Source organism: Triticum dicoccoides, chromosome 3A (assembly GCF_002162155.2).
Source record: "Triticum dicoccoides isolate Atlit2015 ecotype Zavitan chromosome 3A, WEW_v2.0, whole genome shotgun sequence".
NCBI lineage: Eukaryota > Viridiplantae > Streptophyta > Magnoliopsida > Poales > Poaceae > Triticum > Triticum dicoccoides.
Window position 1 is genome coordinate 691,435,673 of NC_041384.1, and position 16,615 is coordinate 691,452,287.

General features: G+C 44.7%; 1 pseudogene; it reads left to right on the forward strand.

Annotated features, from left to right (window-relative positions):
* The window catches only part of LOC119273035, a 105,313-nt pseudogene that overhangs the window by 18,475 nt on the left and 70,223 nt on the right, over positions 1–16,615 (forward strand).

The following is a 16,615-nucleotide window of genomic DNA, read 5'->3' on the forward strand; positions in this document are numbered from 1 at the left end:
GGGGGCGGCGGGGTCGGGGGCGAGTGCGGCGGGGTCGGGGGTGAGCGCGCCAAGGTCGGGGGCAGGCGCGGCGGTGCGACGGGGCCGGGGAAGAGAGAGTAGGGATTTGGGGGAAAAGAGGCGGGATGAAGCAGTGAGAGGGAGAATTTTGGGTTAAGTGGACGTAGCAGTAGCGCGTTTACACGAAATGCGCTACTACTATTACGAGCAGCTATAGCGATTTTCTGCAGAAACCGCTACTCCTACCTTGACTAGCTGTAGCTCTTTTTCACTAAAGCGCTACTGCTATAACCAGTTTCCCTTTTTTCTTTTCCTCAGCATAATAGGAACATATATATTACATCATTGGACCCTTACATAATAATGGCTAAGCGTGTATACAAAATAGGAACATATATATATTACATCATTGGACCCATGCATAATAATGGCTAATTAAGTGTGTATACAAAATAGGAACATATATTTCCATTTTGCAAAAGCATGAAATATCAATCACACCTCTATCTTGAGATCGAGCACACGGTGGAGATGATGATGTAGGGAGGTCAAAAGTGCACAAAGCTCTTCTTGACAAAGAAAGATCTAGTTAGGTGGCAAATAGGTCACTTAACTAAATGCTACATCTACCTAGCTAGCTAATTTGGGAGGAGACAACTTCAACTAGTGGAGGGGGGAGGAAAAAGAGAAAGGAGATGAATTAATGGAGGTGGTGTAGTTATAGCTAGGAGTAATGAAGAGAGAGAAAGGTAGGTAGAAGAGGGAGAGTAATGGGGGTAGAAGTATTGAGGAAGAAGAAGAGTGAGAGAGGGAGGATGTGGGAGGTAGGGGAAAGGGAGGAGAGGAGATGGGGAGGGGAGGTGGAAAAGGTGGTGGGTGCTGCGTCTTAGCAGTAGCGCGGGGGAGAAAGCGCGCTGCTGCTAAGAGCGTAGCAACAACGCGCTTTCCTGTCATGCGCTACTGCTAAACGGGCCAACCCTATGCACAATTTCAAAATTAGCAGCAGCGAGGTGACAAAAAAGTGTGCTGCTACTATGGCATTAGCAGCATCGCGCTCCCTGGCGCCGTGCTACTGGTAAACTTATGTCGTTGTGTACTGTCGGTGGATTTTTGTAGCAGCGCGGTTTAAGAGTCACACGCTACTGCTAAGTTTGCACCAGTAGCGAGCTTTCCGTAGCCGCGCTGCTACTACTTAGCAGCAGCGCCTGTTTTTATGCCGCGCTGCTGCTAAGATTCTGTGTATAAGGTTTTCCCTAGTAGTGCCTTGGTTCTCAAAAACTAAGGGAAATACTTACGCTACTTTGCTGCATCATCCCTTCCTCTTCAGGGAAAACCAGTTATTTGATATTAGCTCACTCGATGAATGGAGAACCCAAGCCTACGAAAATGCCAAGTTGTTTAAATAAAAAGTTAAAAGATGGCACGATGAAAGGATACAAAAGCGTGAGTTTAATGTAGGTGATTATGTATTGCTATACAACTCTCGTTTGAGGTTTTTTGCAAGAAAACTTCTTTCTTAATGGGAAGGTCCTTACATTATCAAGGAGGTCTATCGTTCCGGTGCCATAAAAATCAACAACTTCGAAGGCACAAATCCGAAGGTGGTGAACGGTCAAAGAATCAAACATTATATTTCAGGTAATCCCATAAATGTTTAAACCAATGTTATTGAAACCGTAACCCTGGAGGAATACATAAGGGACACTTTCCGGAACGTTTCAGACTCCAAAGAGGAATAGGTATGTGGTACGGTAAGTAAACCTACTCCAAAATAGTTTTTAAGGCAATATTTCTCCGTTTTGGAATATTTAGAAAAATAGAAAAATAGGAAGCAGTCCGGCAAGGACACGAGGGCTCCACGAGGGTGGAGGGCACGCCGTACCCTACTGGGCGCCCCCCTACCTCGTGGGCACCTCGTGCGCTTTCCGGACTCCGTTTTCTTACACAATACGTATTTTGGTCGGTAAAAATTCATTATATAATCTCCCGGGGGTTTTGACTCCCGTATCACGCAAAAATCTCCTATCTTTGTTTCGAGCTGTTTTTCTAACAGATCCAGGATGTCATGTCGTCTTCAAGCGCCCCCAAGGACCAGTTCTTCGAGAAGGTCATCAACCCCTACCTCACGGAGGTGCTGCAACACCCTCAAACCATTGAGATGCGTGAGGGGTTGTTGCACATCCGCGATGTTGAGGGACCAAGGAAGACCGGAAGCACGGAGGCAAGGCTCGAGGCATTGGAGCAATAAGTTTTCAAGTGTCAGGAGATGGTGGAGTGTGGACTCGATTCCAATCACATTATGATCACGGAGTTCACCAACAACCACAAGCTGGACATCAAGGACATTGGGGAGGCCATCTTCAAGCTTCATGAGAAAATCGAGCACCTCCAAGCCCAGATCTATGACCTGCTGTCGGTGTCAAAACCGGCGGATCTCGGGTAGGGGGTCCCGAATTGTGCGTCTAAGGCGGATGGTAACAGGAGGCAGGGAACACGATGTTTTACCTAGGTTCGGGCCCTCTTGATGGAGGTAAAACCCTACGTCCTGCTTGATTTATTCTTGATGATATGAGTATTACAAGAGTTGATCTACCACGAGATCGGAGAGGCTAAACCCTAGAAGCTAGCCTATGGTATGATTGTATGTTGTCCTACGGACTAAAACCCTCTTGTTTATATAGACACCGGAGGGGCTAGGGTTACACAAGGTCGGTTACAAAGGAGGAGATATACATATACGTATTGCCTAGCTTGCCTTCCATGCCAAGTAGAGTCCTATCCGGACATGAGACGAAGTCTTCAATCTTGTATCTTCATTGTCCAACAGTCCGGCCAAAGGATATAGTCCGGCTGTCCGGAGACCCCCTAATCCAGGACTCCCTTAGTAGCCCCTGAACCAGGCTTCAATGACGATGAGTCCGGTGCGCAGTATTGTCTTCGGCATTGCAAGGCGGGTTCCTCCTCCGAATACACCACAGAAGAATTTGAATACAAGGATAGTGTCCGACCCTACAAAATAAGTTCCACAAACCACCGTAGAGAGAATAATATTTCCACAAATCTAATCTGCTGATACATTTTGGCAACATGACATCACGCCATGGCTCGGTGATTATTCGAACCATTTTCTTTAACTAGCCCCGCACATAACGCGAGGCAGTTTCTTGACACGTCTTGTCAAAGCAGAGATCGTGTCCCCCTTATTACGGGATTCTCATCAATACGGTCATGGGTAACCCAACCACGCCCAGGACTCCTAGATTTTAGGCAAGTCCCAAACGGCCACGAGGAGGACGCTTGATATTCACCCTCTTTATAAAGGGTCAAGACTTTTACTTTTTTCCTCCTGTGCTCAATCGAATCCTTCCCCCGCCTCGAGTTCTAACACCCAAAGCCTAGGTCAGGTGCTTCGGACCTTCAATCATGTCCGGATCCAGCCTCCAGGGCCGGTGGATACCCTCCTCCGTCATGGAAGAGGATATCAAGAAGTTGAGGGAGGCAAGATACCTGACCGCCGAAGTCTCACATCGGCTGCCCGCCCGAGGGCAGGTCATCCCTACTCCTGAACCCAATGAAGACGTCGTGTTCATCTCCCACTTCCTCCGAGGACTAGGCCTCACTCTGGATCCCTTCGTAAGGGGTTTGATGTTCTATTACGGGCTTGATTTCCATGATCTAGCCCCGAATTCCTTTCTCCACATCTCGACATTTATTGTCATATGTGAGGCCTTCCTCCGCATTACCCCTCACTTCGGCCTGTGGCTCAAGACCTTTGATGTGAAGCCGAAGACGGTCGAAGGGCAGTATGCAGTGTGGGGGGTGCATTAATAAGCAAGATTGCTGGAGCTCCATGGCCACAAGGTTCGTTTCCAGAGGTGTCCGGATTATGGCAACGGGAGTGGTTCTACATCGCCGCTCCCAGAAGTGCCAAGTGGGTAGCTTCCCCTGCCTTTCGCTCGGGCCCTCCACCACAACTGATGTCATGGATCAGCAGGGGTCTGAGCTGGGGTCCAGCCAAGGATGTGCCTGATGTCTACTACACAACCTTCTTCTTGTAGACGTTGTTGGGCCTCCAAGTGCAGAGATTTGTAGGACAGTAGCAAATTTCCCTCAAGTGGATGACCTAAGGTTTGTCAATCCGTAGGAGGCGTAGGATGAATATGGTCTCTCTCAAGTAACCCTGCAACCAAATAAAAAAGAGTCTCTTGTGTCCCCAACACACCCAATACAATGGTAAATTGTATAGGTGCACTAGTTCGGCGAAGAGATGGTGATACAAGTGGTATATGGATGGTAGATAAAGGTATTTGTAATCTGAAAATATAAAAACAGCAAGGTAACTAATGGTAAAAGTGAGCGTAAACGGTATTGCGATGCTAGGAAACAAGGCCTAGGGTTCATACTTTCACTAGTGCAAGTCCTCTCAACAATAATAACATAATTAGATCACATAACTATCCCTCAACATGCAACAAAGAGTCACTCCAAAGTCACTAATAGCGGAGAACAAACGAAGAGATTATGGTAGGGTATGAAACCACCTCAAAGTTATTCTTTCCAATCAATCCGTTGGGCTATTCCTATAAGTGTCACAAACAGCCCTAGAGTTCATACTAGAATAACACCTTAAGACACAAATCAACCAAAACCCTAATGTCACCTAGATACTCCAATGTCACCTCAAGTACCCGTGGGTATGATTATACGATATGCATCACACAATCTCAGATTCATCTATTCAACCAACATAAAGGACCTCAAAGAGTGCCCCAAAGTTTCTACCGGAGAATCATGACAAAAACGTGTGCCAACCCCTATGCATAGGTTAATGGGCGGAACCCGCAAGTTGATCACCAAAACATACATCAAGTGAATCACGTGGTATCCCATTGTCACCACAGATACCCACGGCAAGACATACATCAAGTGTTCTCAAATCTTTAAGATTCAATCCGATAAGATTACTTCAAAGGGGAAACTCAATCCATTACAAGAGAGAAGAGGGGGAGGAGAAACATAGGATCCAACTATAATAGCAAAGCTCGTGATACATCAAGATCGTATCACCTGAAAAACACGAGAGAGAGAGAGAGAGAGAGAGAGAGAGAGATCAAACACATAGCTACTGGTACATACCCTCAGCCCCGAGGGAGAACTACTCCCTCCTCGTCATGGAGAGCACCGGGATGATGAAGATGGACACCGGAGAAGGATTGCCCCCTCTGGCAGGGTGCCGGAACGGGTCTAGATTGGTTTTCGGTGGCTACGGAGGCTTCTGGTGGCAGAACTCCCGATCTATTCTCTGTTCTGGAAGTTTTACGATACATAGGTATATATGGGTGAAAGGAGTACGTCGGTGGACCGAAGGGGGGGCCACGAGGCAGGGGGCGCGCCCCTACCCTCGTGAGCACCTCCTTCATCTTCTGACGTAGGGTCCAGGTCTATCCGGTAGGTTTCCTTCAAAAATGACTTCTCGAGTTGATTTTGTTCTGTTTCGACTCTGTTTGATATTCCTTTTCTTCGAAACACTGAAATAGGCATAAAACAGCAAATCTGGACTGGGCCTCCGGTTAATAGGTTAGTCCCAAAAGTAATATAAAAGTGGATAATAAAGCCCAATATTTCCCAAAATAGTAGATAATATAGCATGGAGCAATCAAAAATTATAGATACGTTGGAGACGTATCAGCATCCCCAAGCTTAATTCCTGCTCGTCCTCGAGTAGGTAAATGATAAAAAAGATAATTTTTGATGTGGAATGCTAGTTGGCATAATTTCAATGTAATTCTTCCTACTTGTGATATGAATATTCAGATCCAAAAGATTCAAGACAAAAGTTCATTTTGACATAAAAATAATAATACTTCAAGCATACTAACTAAGCAATTATGTCTTCTCAAAATAACATGGCCAAAGAAAGTTCATCCCTGCAAAATCATATAGTTTAGTCATGCTCCATCTTCGTCACACAAGAATGCTCTCATCATGCACAACCCCGATGACAAGCCAAGCAATTGTTTCATACTTTAATAATCTCAAACTTATAAACCTTCATGCAATACATGAGCGCGAGCCATGGATATAGCACTATGGGTGGAATAGAATATAATGAGGGGGTTATGTGGAGAAGACAAAAAAGGAGAAAGTCTCACATCAACGAGGCTAATCAATGGGCTATGGAGATGCCCATCGATTGATGTTAATGTAAGGAGTAGGGATTGCCATGCAACTGATGCACTAGAGCTATAAATGTATGAAAGCTCAACAAAAGAAACTAAGTGGGTGTGCATCCAACTTGCTTGCTCACGAAGACCTAGGGCACTTGAGGAGGCCCATTGTTGGAATATACAAGCCAAGTTCTATAATGAAAAATTCCCACTAGTATATGAAACTGACAAAACATGAGACTCTCTATCATGAAGATTTTGAAGCACAAGTGTGGGAAAAAGGATAGTAGCATTGCCCCTTTTTATTTATTTTCCTCTTTTTGGGGCCCTTTTTTTTATTTGGCCTTTCTCTTTTTTTGGGCCCTTTTTTTTCTTTGGCCTTTCTCTTTTTTTTGGGACAATGCTCTATTGAATGATGATCATCACACTTCTATTTATTTACAACTCAATGATTACAACTCGATACTAGAACAAAGTATGACTCTATATGGATGCCTCCGGCGTTGTATCGGGATATGCAATGAATCAAGAGTGACAAGTATGAAAAAATTATGAACAGTCGCTTTGCCACAAATACTATGTCAACACATGATCATGCTAAGCAATATGACAATGATGAATGTGTCATGATAACCTGGATGGTAGAAAGTTGCATGGCAATATATCTCGGAATGGCTATGGAAATGCCATAATAGGTAGGTATGGTGGCTGTTTTGAGGAAGATCTAAGGAGGTTTATGTGTGAAAGAGTGTATCATATCACGGGGTTTGGATGCACCGGCGAAGTTTGCGCCAACTCTCAATGTGAGCAAGGCCAATGCACGGTACCGAAGAGGCTAGCAAGGATGGAAGGGTGAGAGTGCGTATAATCCATGGACTCAACATTAGTCATAAAGAACTCACATACTTATTGCAAAAATCTACAAGTCATCAAAAACCTCGGTACTACGCGCATGCTCCTAGGGGCATAGATTGGTAGGAAAAGACCATCGCTCGTCCCCGACCGCCACTCATAAGGAGGACAATCAAATAACACCTCATGTTTCAAATTTGTTACACAATGTTTACCATACGTGCATGCAACGGGACTTGCAAACTTCAACACAAGTATTTCTCAAATTCACAACTACTCAACTAGCATGACTTTGATATTATTACCCCCATATCTCAAAACAATCATCAAGCATCAAACTTCTCTTAGTATTCAACACACTCATAAGAAAGTTTTATTATTCTTTAATACCTAGCATATTAGAATTTTAAGAAAATTACCATCCTATTAAGACTCTCAAAATAATCTAAGTGAAGCATGAGAGTTCATCTATTTCTTCAAAATAAAACTACCACCATGCTCTAAAAGATATAAGTGAAGAACTAGAGCAAATGACAAACTACTCCGAAAGATATAAGTGAAGATTGATGAGTAGTCGAATAATTATGCAACTATGTGAAGACTCTCTAACATTTAATAATTTCAGATCTTGGTATTCTATTCAAACATCAAGCAAAGCAAAATAAAATGACATTCTAAGAATGGCAAACATTATGTGAAGAAGAAAAAAACTTAGGATCAACCGATACTAACCGATAGTTGTTGACGAAGAAAGGTGGGATGCCAACCGGGGCATCCCCAAGCTTAGACGCTTGAGACTTATTGAAATATTATCTTGGGGTGCCTTGGGCATCCCCAGGCTTGAGCTTTTGTGTCTCCTTAATTCCTCTCATATCACGATCTCCCTAAATCTCAAAAGCTTCATCCACACAAAACTCAACAAGGACTCGTGAGATAAGTTAGTATAAACCATTGCAAAAACCTTATCGTACTCTACTGTAGCAAATCACTAAATTATTATTCAACATTGAATACTAAATGCCTCTGAATATTTAATAGTCATATCCTCAAATAGAATCATTAAAGAAGCAAACATATGCAAACAATGCAAACATATGCAAACAATGCAAACATAATAGCAATCTGCCTAAACAGGATAGTCTGTAAAGAATGCTGCAACATCCATACTTCCCTAGCTCCAAAAATTATGAAAGAAAATTCCCACTGTAGTAAATTTATCAGATATTAATATGCAAAAGGTTTCAACATTTTATCACATTCTGACTTTTCTTGGGAATTATTGCAACAGCGGTAAACTTTCTGTTTTCAAACAGCAACATGTGGACTTCTAAAATAGGCTTAGTAAAGGCTATCAATGCCACTTTTATTGAAATAAAAGATGCAAAACATTGTTCTAAATAAAAGCAAGAAAATTCTAACAAAATAAATTGATGCTCCAAGAAAAACACATATCATGTGGCGAATAAAAATATAGCTCCAAGTAAAGTTAGCGATGAACGAAAACGAAAGAGGGGATGCCTTCCGGGGCATCCCCAAGCTTAGGCTCTTGGTTGTCCTTGAATATTACCTTGGGGTGCCTTGGGAATCCCCAAGCTTATGCTCTTGCCACTCTTTATTCCATAGTCCATCGAATCCTTACCCAAAACTTGAAAACTTCACAACACAAAACTTAACAGAAAACTCGTAAGCTCCGTTAGCGAAAGAAAACAAAACACTACTTCAAGATACTGTAATGAACTCATTATTTATTAATATTGGTGTTAAACCTACTGTATTCCAACTTCTCCATGGTTTATAAACTATTTTACTAGCCATAGATTCATCAAAATAAGTAAACAACACATGAAAAACAGAATCTGTCAAAAACAGAACACTCTGTAGTACTCTGAATCAAACGTATACTTATGGAACTCATAAAATTCTCAAATAAATTGCTGGAATGAGGAATTTATCTATTAATAATCTTCAAAAATAATTAACTAAATAGCACTCTCCAAATAAAAATGGCAGCAATTCTCGTGAGCGCTAAAGTTTTTGTATTTTTTACAGCATGATCAACAAGACTTTCCCCAAGTCTTCCCAAAGGTTCTACTTGGAACAAACAATAATTAAAAGCATAAAACCACATCTAAATAGAGGCTAGATGAATTATTTATTACTAAACAGGAGCAAAAAGCAAGGAACAGAAATAAAATTGGGTTGCCTCCCAACAAGCGCTATCGTTTAACGCCCCTAGCTAGGCTTGATGATTTCAATGATGCTCACATAAAGGATAAGAATTGTAACATAAAGAGAGCATCATGAAGAATATGACTAACACATTTAAGTCTAACCCACTTCCTATGCATAGGGATTTTGTGAGCAAACAACTTGTGGGAACAATAATCAACTAGCATAGGAGGGTAAAACAAGCATAACTTCAAAGCTTTAAGCACATAGAGAGGAAACTTGATATTATTGCAATTCCTACAAGCATATGTTCCTCCCTCATAATAATTTTCAGTAGCATCATGAATTAATTCAACAATATAATCAGCGCGTAAAGAATTCTTTTCATGATCTACAAGCATAGAAATTTTACTACTCTCCACATAAGAAAAATTCTTCTCATGAATAGTAGTGGGAGCAAACTCAACAAAATAACTATCATGTGATTGAAAATTAAGATCAAGATGACAAGGTTCTTTGTTATTATTATTCTTTAAAGCATAAGTGTCATCACAATAATCATCATAGATAGGAGGCATGCTTTCATCATAATAAATTTGCTCATCAAAACTTGGTGGACAAAAAATATCATCTTCATCAAACATAGCTTCCCCAAGCTTGTGGCTTTGCATATCATTAGCATCATAGATATTCAAGGAATTCATACTAACAACATCGCAATCATGCTCATCATTCAAATATTTAGTGCCAAACATTCTAATGCATTCTTCTTCTAGCACTTGAGCACAATTATCGGAATCCTTATTCTCACGAAAGACATTAAAAAGATGAAGCATATGAGGTAACCTTAATTCCATTTTTTTGTAATTTTCTTTTATAAACTAAACTAGTGATAAAACAAGAAACTAAAAGACTCGATTGCAAGATCTAAAGATATACCTTCAAGCACTCACATCCCCGGCAACGGCGCCATAAAAGAGCTTGATGTCTACTACACAACCTTATTCTTGTAGACGTTGTTGGGCCTCCAAGTGCAGAGGTTTGTAGGACAGTGGAAAATTTCCCTCAAGTGGATGACCTAAGGTTTATCAATCCGTAGGAGGCGTAGGATGAAGATGGTCTCTCTCAAGCAACCCTGCAACCAAATAACAAAGAGTCTCTTGTGTCCCCAACACACCCAATACAATGTTAAATTGTATAGGTGCACTAGTTCGGCGAAGAGATGGTGATACAAGTGGTATATGGATGGTAGATAAAGGTATTTGTAATCTGAAAATATAAAAACAGCAAGGTAACTAATGGTAAAAGTGAGCGTAAACGGTATTGCGATGCTAGGAAACAAGGCCTAGGGTTCATACTTTCACTAGTGCAAGTCCTCTCAACAATAATAACATAATTGGATCACATAACTATCCCTCAACATGCAACAAAGAGTCACTCCAAAGTCACTAATAGCGGAGAACAAACAAAGAGATTATGGTTGGGTACAAAACCACCTCAAAGTTATTCTTTCCAATCAATCCATTGGGCTATTCCTATAAGTGTCACAAACAGCCCTAGAGTTCGTACTAGAATAACACCTTAAGACACAAATCAACCAAAACCCTAATGTCACCTAGATACTCCAATGTCACCTCAAGTATCCGTGGGTATGATTATACGATATGCATCACACAATCTCAGATTCATCTATTCAACCAACACAAAGGACCTCAAAGAGTGCCCCAAAGTTTCTACCGGAGAATCACGACGAAAACGTGTGCCAACCGCTATGCATAGGTTCATGGGCGGAACCCGCAAGTTGATCACCAAAACATACATCAAGTGAATCACGTGGTATCCCATTGTCACCACAGATACCCATGGCAAGACATACATCAAGTGTTCTCAAATCTTTAAAGACTCAATCCGATAAGATTACTTCAAAGGGGAAACTCAATCCATTACAAGAGAGAAGAGGGGGATGAGAAACATAGGATCCAACTATAATAGCAAAGCTCGCAATACATCAAGATCGTAGCACCTCAAAAACACGAGAGAAAGAGATCAAACACATAGCTACTGGTACATACCCTCAGCCCCGAGGGAGAACTACTCCCTCCTCGTCATGGAGAGCACCAGGATGATGAAGATGGCCACCGGAGAAGGATTGCCCCCTCCGGCAGGGTGCCGGAACGGGTCTAGATTGGTTTTCGGTGGCTACGGAGGCTTCTGGCGGCGGAACTCCCGATCTATTCTCTGTTCTAGAAGTTTTACGATACGTAGGTATATATGGGTGAAAGGAGTACGTCAGTGGACCGAAGGGGGGGCCACGAGGCAGGGGGCGCGCCCCCTACCCTCATGAGCACCTCCTTCATCTTCTGACATAGGGTCCAAGTCTATCTGGTAGGTTTCCTTCCAAAAATAACTTCTCCAGTTGATTTCGTTCCGTTTCGACTCCGTTTGATATTCCTTTTCTTCGAAACACTGAAATAGGCATAAAACAACAAATCCGGGTTGGGCCTCCGGTTAATAGGTTAGTCCCAAAAGTAATATAAAAGTGGATAATAAAGCCCAATATTGCCCAAAACAGTAGATAATATAGCATGGAGCAATCAAAAATTATAGATACGTTGGAGACGTATCAGTGCCCATACTGCAGAGCCACATCCGGGATCTCTTCGAGGGAGATTTTAGTTTGGTTATGGTAGTGCAAGTCATGCTGGTTCGTCAAGTCCAGCCTTGCAAACGCCGGCCCCTCCATTTATGGGAATTCAACCCAGAAGGGCCGCGCGCTATTCAGAATTTCCTCGGCCTGACGCACGAGGAGATGTACAACTCATTCTTCGGACCCCAAATAGAGTGTCGGGACACCTCCGAGGACGTGGGCCTGAGCAGCAACCGCACCGCAGCCCAAGTAAGTAATCCTCTAGCCAAACACACTATCTTTCTTTTATCATGACATCATTCTGAAGGATCGCTCTTTGACTTGGACTGGATAACGAAGGCGAAGATGATCCGGTGTTCGGCTCCCCTTCCCGAAGGCTTGGACAATCCGGTGCTGGAAAAGATGCTCGAGCCAGCACCTTGCCCGGTGCCCTCAAAGGAAGATGAAGGGGGGAATAGAGAGGGACAAAGCGGGCCTCCACCGCTACCTGTTCCAACCGAGGGAACGAGCGCCTTCGTGAGGGAGGACAGCCAAGGGAAGGAATCTGACATTCCCTCGCCCCAAGGGAGGAAGATCCGGAAACCAAGGTTTCCAAACGGGAGAAGAAAACTCCACCAGAGGGTCCCGCCTCGAAGGGTGCTCTTGCCGCACAAAGTCCATGCGGGGACCAGCCCTCTAATGAGCTGTAAGTAATCAAAAAGTACTTAGTGGTGAAGATGTACTACCTTACTTCTGAGGAAAATAACCGAAGCATCTATCTTGTAGTTCGGATCTGAGCCCTTCTCAGCAGAGCTCGTCTTCGGGGGAGCTTCTTCCGGAGATGATGGAGAGCGAAACGCCTCCCCCGGACTCCCTGGCTCAAGAAGCTGGCGACCCTGAAGTGTCATCACGGAGAGTTTCTCCGGATCCGGGAAGGCTAGAAGATAATCCCATGGTCATCCGAAGCCCTTAGTATCCGGCTCTTGAAGAGAGCAATCAAGGAGTCCGGCACCATCTGGTATGTGGTCGGACGTACTGAAAGGTCTGCTAGAGCGAGCGACTATCTCAGAAGAGCATCGTACATTAATATGTACGGTGATTGAAAGGATTTCGTCCGTCGAAAACGGGTTGCATGAAGCCTTTATGAGTCTACTAATGGGCTTTGAGGTACGTGAAATGGTATACATTTGTGATGGTATCGCACATTTTTAGGTGTGCCCTGTGTAGGTAGTAGCCCCTGCGACTCTGGTTGTCGTCGAGAACGACGGCGATCAGAGGATCATAATCCCAGGTAATAATCAGTCCGCCTTTATGTGCAGGTGGCTGGAGCTCCGGTGGCTAGCCGGACTTATGGGGTTGCCGAACTAAAGCGGCAACTAGATGCGGCGGATGCCGACATCGAGCTTGTTAACAAGCGGCTTGACGAGGCACATGGTAGGTGATATTTATAGTGAATGTCACACAGTAAGAGCAGCGTGATGCCAGTATCTTTAATATGTTGTGGCTGTAGATGGAGCTGCCACCGTGGAGGCCCTGCGGGCGGAGCTTGCCCGAGCCAAGGAGAAAGCAAGAAGTAGTAATGCAGCCGCTTTGAAGGCGGGCGAAGAGTTGAGAGCCGAGAAGGCCGCGCATAGCGAGAGCCAAGAGAAAATGGCCAAAATGGCTGTGAAGTTAAAAGACACTGCCGACCGCTGCCAGTTTTTTGAAGAAGAAAGCCGGGCGAAGGCTACGGACCTCGAAAAGGCCACAATGGCGACCAAAGACACCCACTCTGCAACGAGAGCAAAGAAGGAGGAACTGCGTGAAGCCGGGGATATTGTGGCTGGGAAGCCCTTTATGCCGCGGAGGAAGTTTGGCGATCCGAGGTATGCCCCTCTGGATCGGCTGTGGAGTTCGGCCGACGCATATCTGGACTTAGCGGCGAGCGCTGTCGATGCGGCCGAATACTTCCGAGATCAAACAGATCGTGAAGTGGACAAGCTGTTCTGGTCGCAATTCAACGTTCTAGAGCGTCTGCTTCCATTGACTGATCAGCTTGCCGAATGGGCCGAACTCAATAGATTGTCCGGACTCGCCATGAGGTCTGTCGTGGATCATCTGTGCCTGTGTCAAAACATACTGGGCGGAGATGGATGCCACCACTGTCGCGGCGCAGGGTTCGGCCATAGGCCGAGTGGCTGCCGAGCACTATTTTTAAGAAGTTCTTGAGGGCGCTCATACGATAGAGGCCCAGTGCTCGAAGAATGTTATGTTTGAGTGACATGTATTCCCATTGTAAAAACAACGTTGTATTGAATTTATCAAGGCTGTATTTATTCTTTTGCCCGAAAGTATTGTGATGCCTCCTGTGCGGCCGTTTATGTATACATGTATATAACCTAAAAGATTGCACTCATTGGCTTCAGCCCCCACGCATACAATGCGGGGGTGTTCGTAGAAGACGCGTATTCACACTTAATCCAATGTCTTGGTCCTAATAAGGAGGTGATAGCACATCGAACTAGGCAACCGGACTATAATGCTTTAACACTTTCACTTAGCCATAGGAGTTTGACAGTGGGGCTACTATATAGCCCCTGGTGGCTCCGCACTCGTCCGGATTCGGGGTGCGTACATGCCTGGCCGGGAAACGGCCCTTCGTTAACGCGGAGGAATCCCGAAGATTCCAATAGGTCATCGAGTGGTTGACTAGTCTCACGCTATATCATGACAATCAGTTTTCGGCTTTCTCTACTGAGGTGCTCGTCCGGATGAACCAGGGCACAATCGCAGTAGTTCTCCTGGTGCCGCCTTAGCCGATAGAGCGGAACGTAAGGCAGCAAAACACAGGAGCCGGGCAAACCCAACATTTGACCAAAGACATGATTCGGAGCTGATGCATATAAGGCCAAACTCGCGACGCTGAACACTCCCTAAGGTATTCGGTCTTTATGGTGTAAACCGGGTCTAAACAGTACCCTTTGTAATAAGCCCCTGGTGTCCAGGTATGTGCATTATTCTGGCGTGGCCACATGCCAAGACGTCAGCATCCTTCTCGGTTGTACTGAGAATCCGAGGGATGTAATCAACAAGAGACAGTAAAAAAGGTTTATGCAGGGTCTTAATCTACAAAGAATCCTTGGAACGGGTCCCTGCTGCACGTCTGCGCCTGTGTCTCCGTTGTGCCGTATCCTGGACGGGTGTAGCACGATGGTCATCTGAAAAAGAGAGGAACTTAATTGAAAAGTTGCCATGCAAAAGTTAAGTTATACTAAATAAACAATATATAGTTGAAAATGAGTAAAGGTGAGCCTTATTGCCACTTTTGCGCGCGCGTTGAGCCCCTTGTATTGTAATAGGGGTATAGCCATCAAACCTGTATTAATTACATATAGCTGAGCCGGACTCGTCTAGCCGTGTTCGTGGTCTTAATGACCTGTCAAATGCTTGAGTTGGTCAGGCCGTTTAGTGTGCGGCGGCCAAGGCGGCCGCACCGTCTTCGGCTCGCAAAGAGCGCTCAATATTTCCATTTACTGTAATGATGCCGCGTGGACCGGGCATCTTGAGCTTGAGGGAAGCATAATGCGGTATTGCGTTAAAGCGAGCGAAAGCTTTGCGTCCGAGTAGTGCTTGATAGCCACTTTGGAACGGAGCAACGTGGAAAGTTAAATTTTTGCTGGGAAGTTATCAGGGAAGCCGAATATAACCTATAGTAGCAGGGAGCCCCTGCAGTGAGCCTCCGGGCCTGGCGTTACTCCTTTAAAGGTAGCATTGCCGCGGCAAATTTTTGTTGGGTCTATCCCCATTTTGCGGACTGTGTCCTGATATATCAGATTTAAACTGCTGCCGCCGTCCATCAGGACTCGGGTGAAGTGGTATCCGTCAATTATTGGATCTAGTACCAAGGCAGCCCATCCTGCACGCCGGATACTTGCCGCGTAATCCCGATGGTCGAAGGTGATCGGTTGGGAAGACCAGTGGTGGAGCTCCGCGGTGATAGGCCCTGGGGCATGTTCCTCTAAAGGTGCTGCTTTGTCTCTCCCTTTTATCACGTGTAACATGTTGACTATTTTGATTTCTGGTGGGAATTTCTTCTGTTCCCCTGTGCTTTGCTTGCGAGGCTCGTCCTCGTCTTCACTTGGTGTATCCTGCCCCTTGTGTTCGGCGTTGAGCTTGCCGGACTGTTTGAAGACCCAACATTCTCTGTGGGTATGATTTGCAAGTTTATCAGGGGTGCTATGGATCTAACATATTTGGTCCAAAATTTCGTTTAGGCTGGACAATTCATCTCTGTTGCCTTTGGAGGGCGGCTTCTGCTGCCCTGGACGAGAGCTTCTAAATCCGGCGTTTACCGCCATGCTTTTCGGGCTGTCTTCTTTATTCCGGCGCTTATTCTTGCTGCATCGTGATTTCTCGTTTCCATCCCTGACTTCGGATGTACTTGGGTCGTTGGTGCTGCATCGGGCTAACCAGTTGTCCTCGCCCGCGCAAAAACGGGTCATGAGGCTTGTTAATGCTGCCATTGTTCTTGGCTTTTCTTGACCGAGGTGTCTGGCAAGCCATTCGTCTCGAACGCTATGCTTGAAGGCTGCTAAGGCTTCGGCGTCCGGACAGTCAACTATTTGGTTCTTTTTAGTGAGGAACCTGTTCCAAAGTTTTCGGGCTGACTCACCAAGCTGTTGAGTTATATGACTTAAGTCGTCTGCATCCGGTGGTCGGACATATGTCCCTTGAAAATTTGCCCGAAAGGCGTCTTCGAGCTCTTCCCAGCTTCCGATGGAGTTTTCGGGGAGGCTTTGAAGCCAGTGCCGAGCTGGCCCTT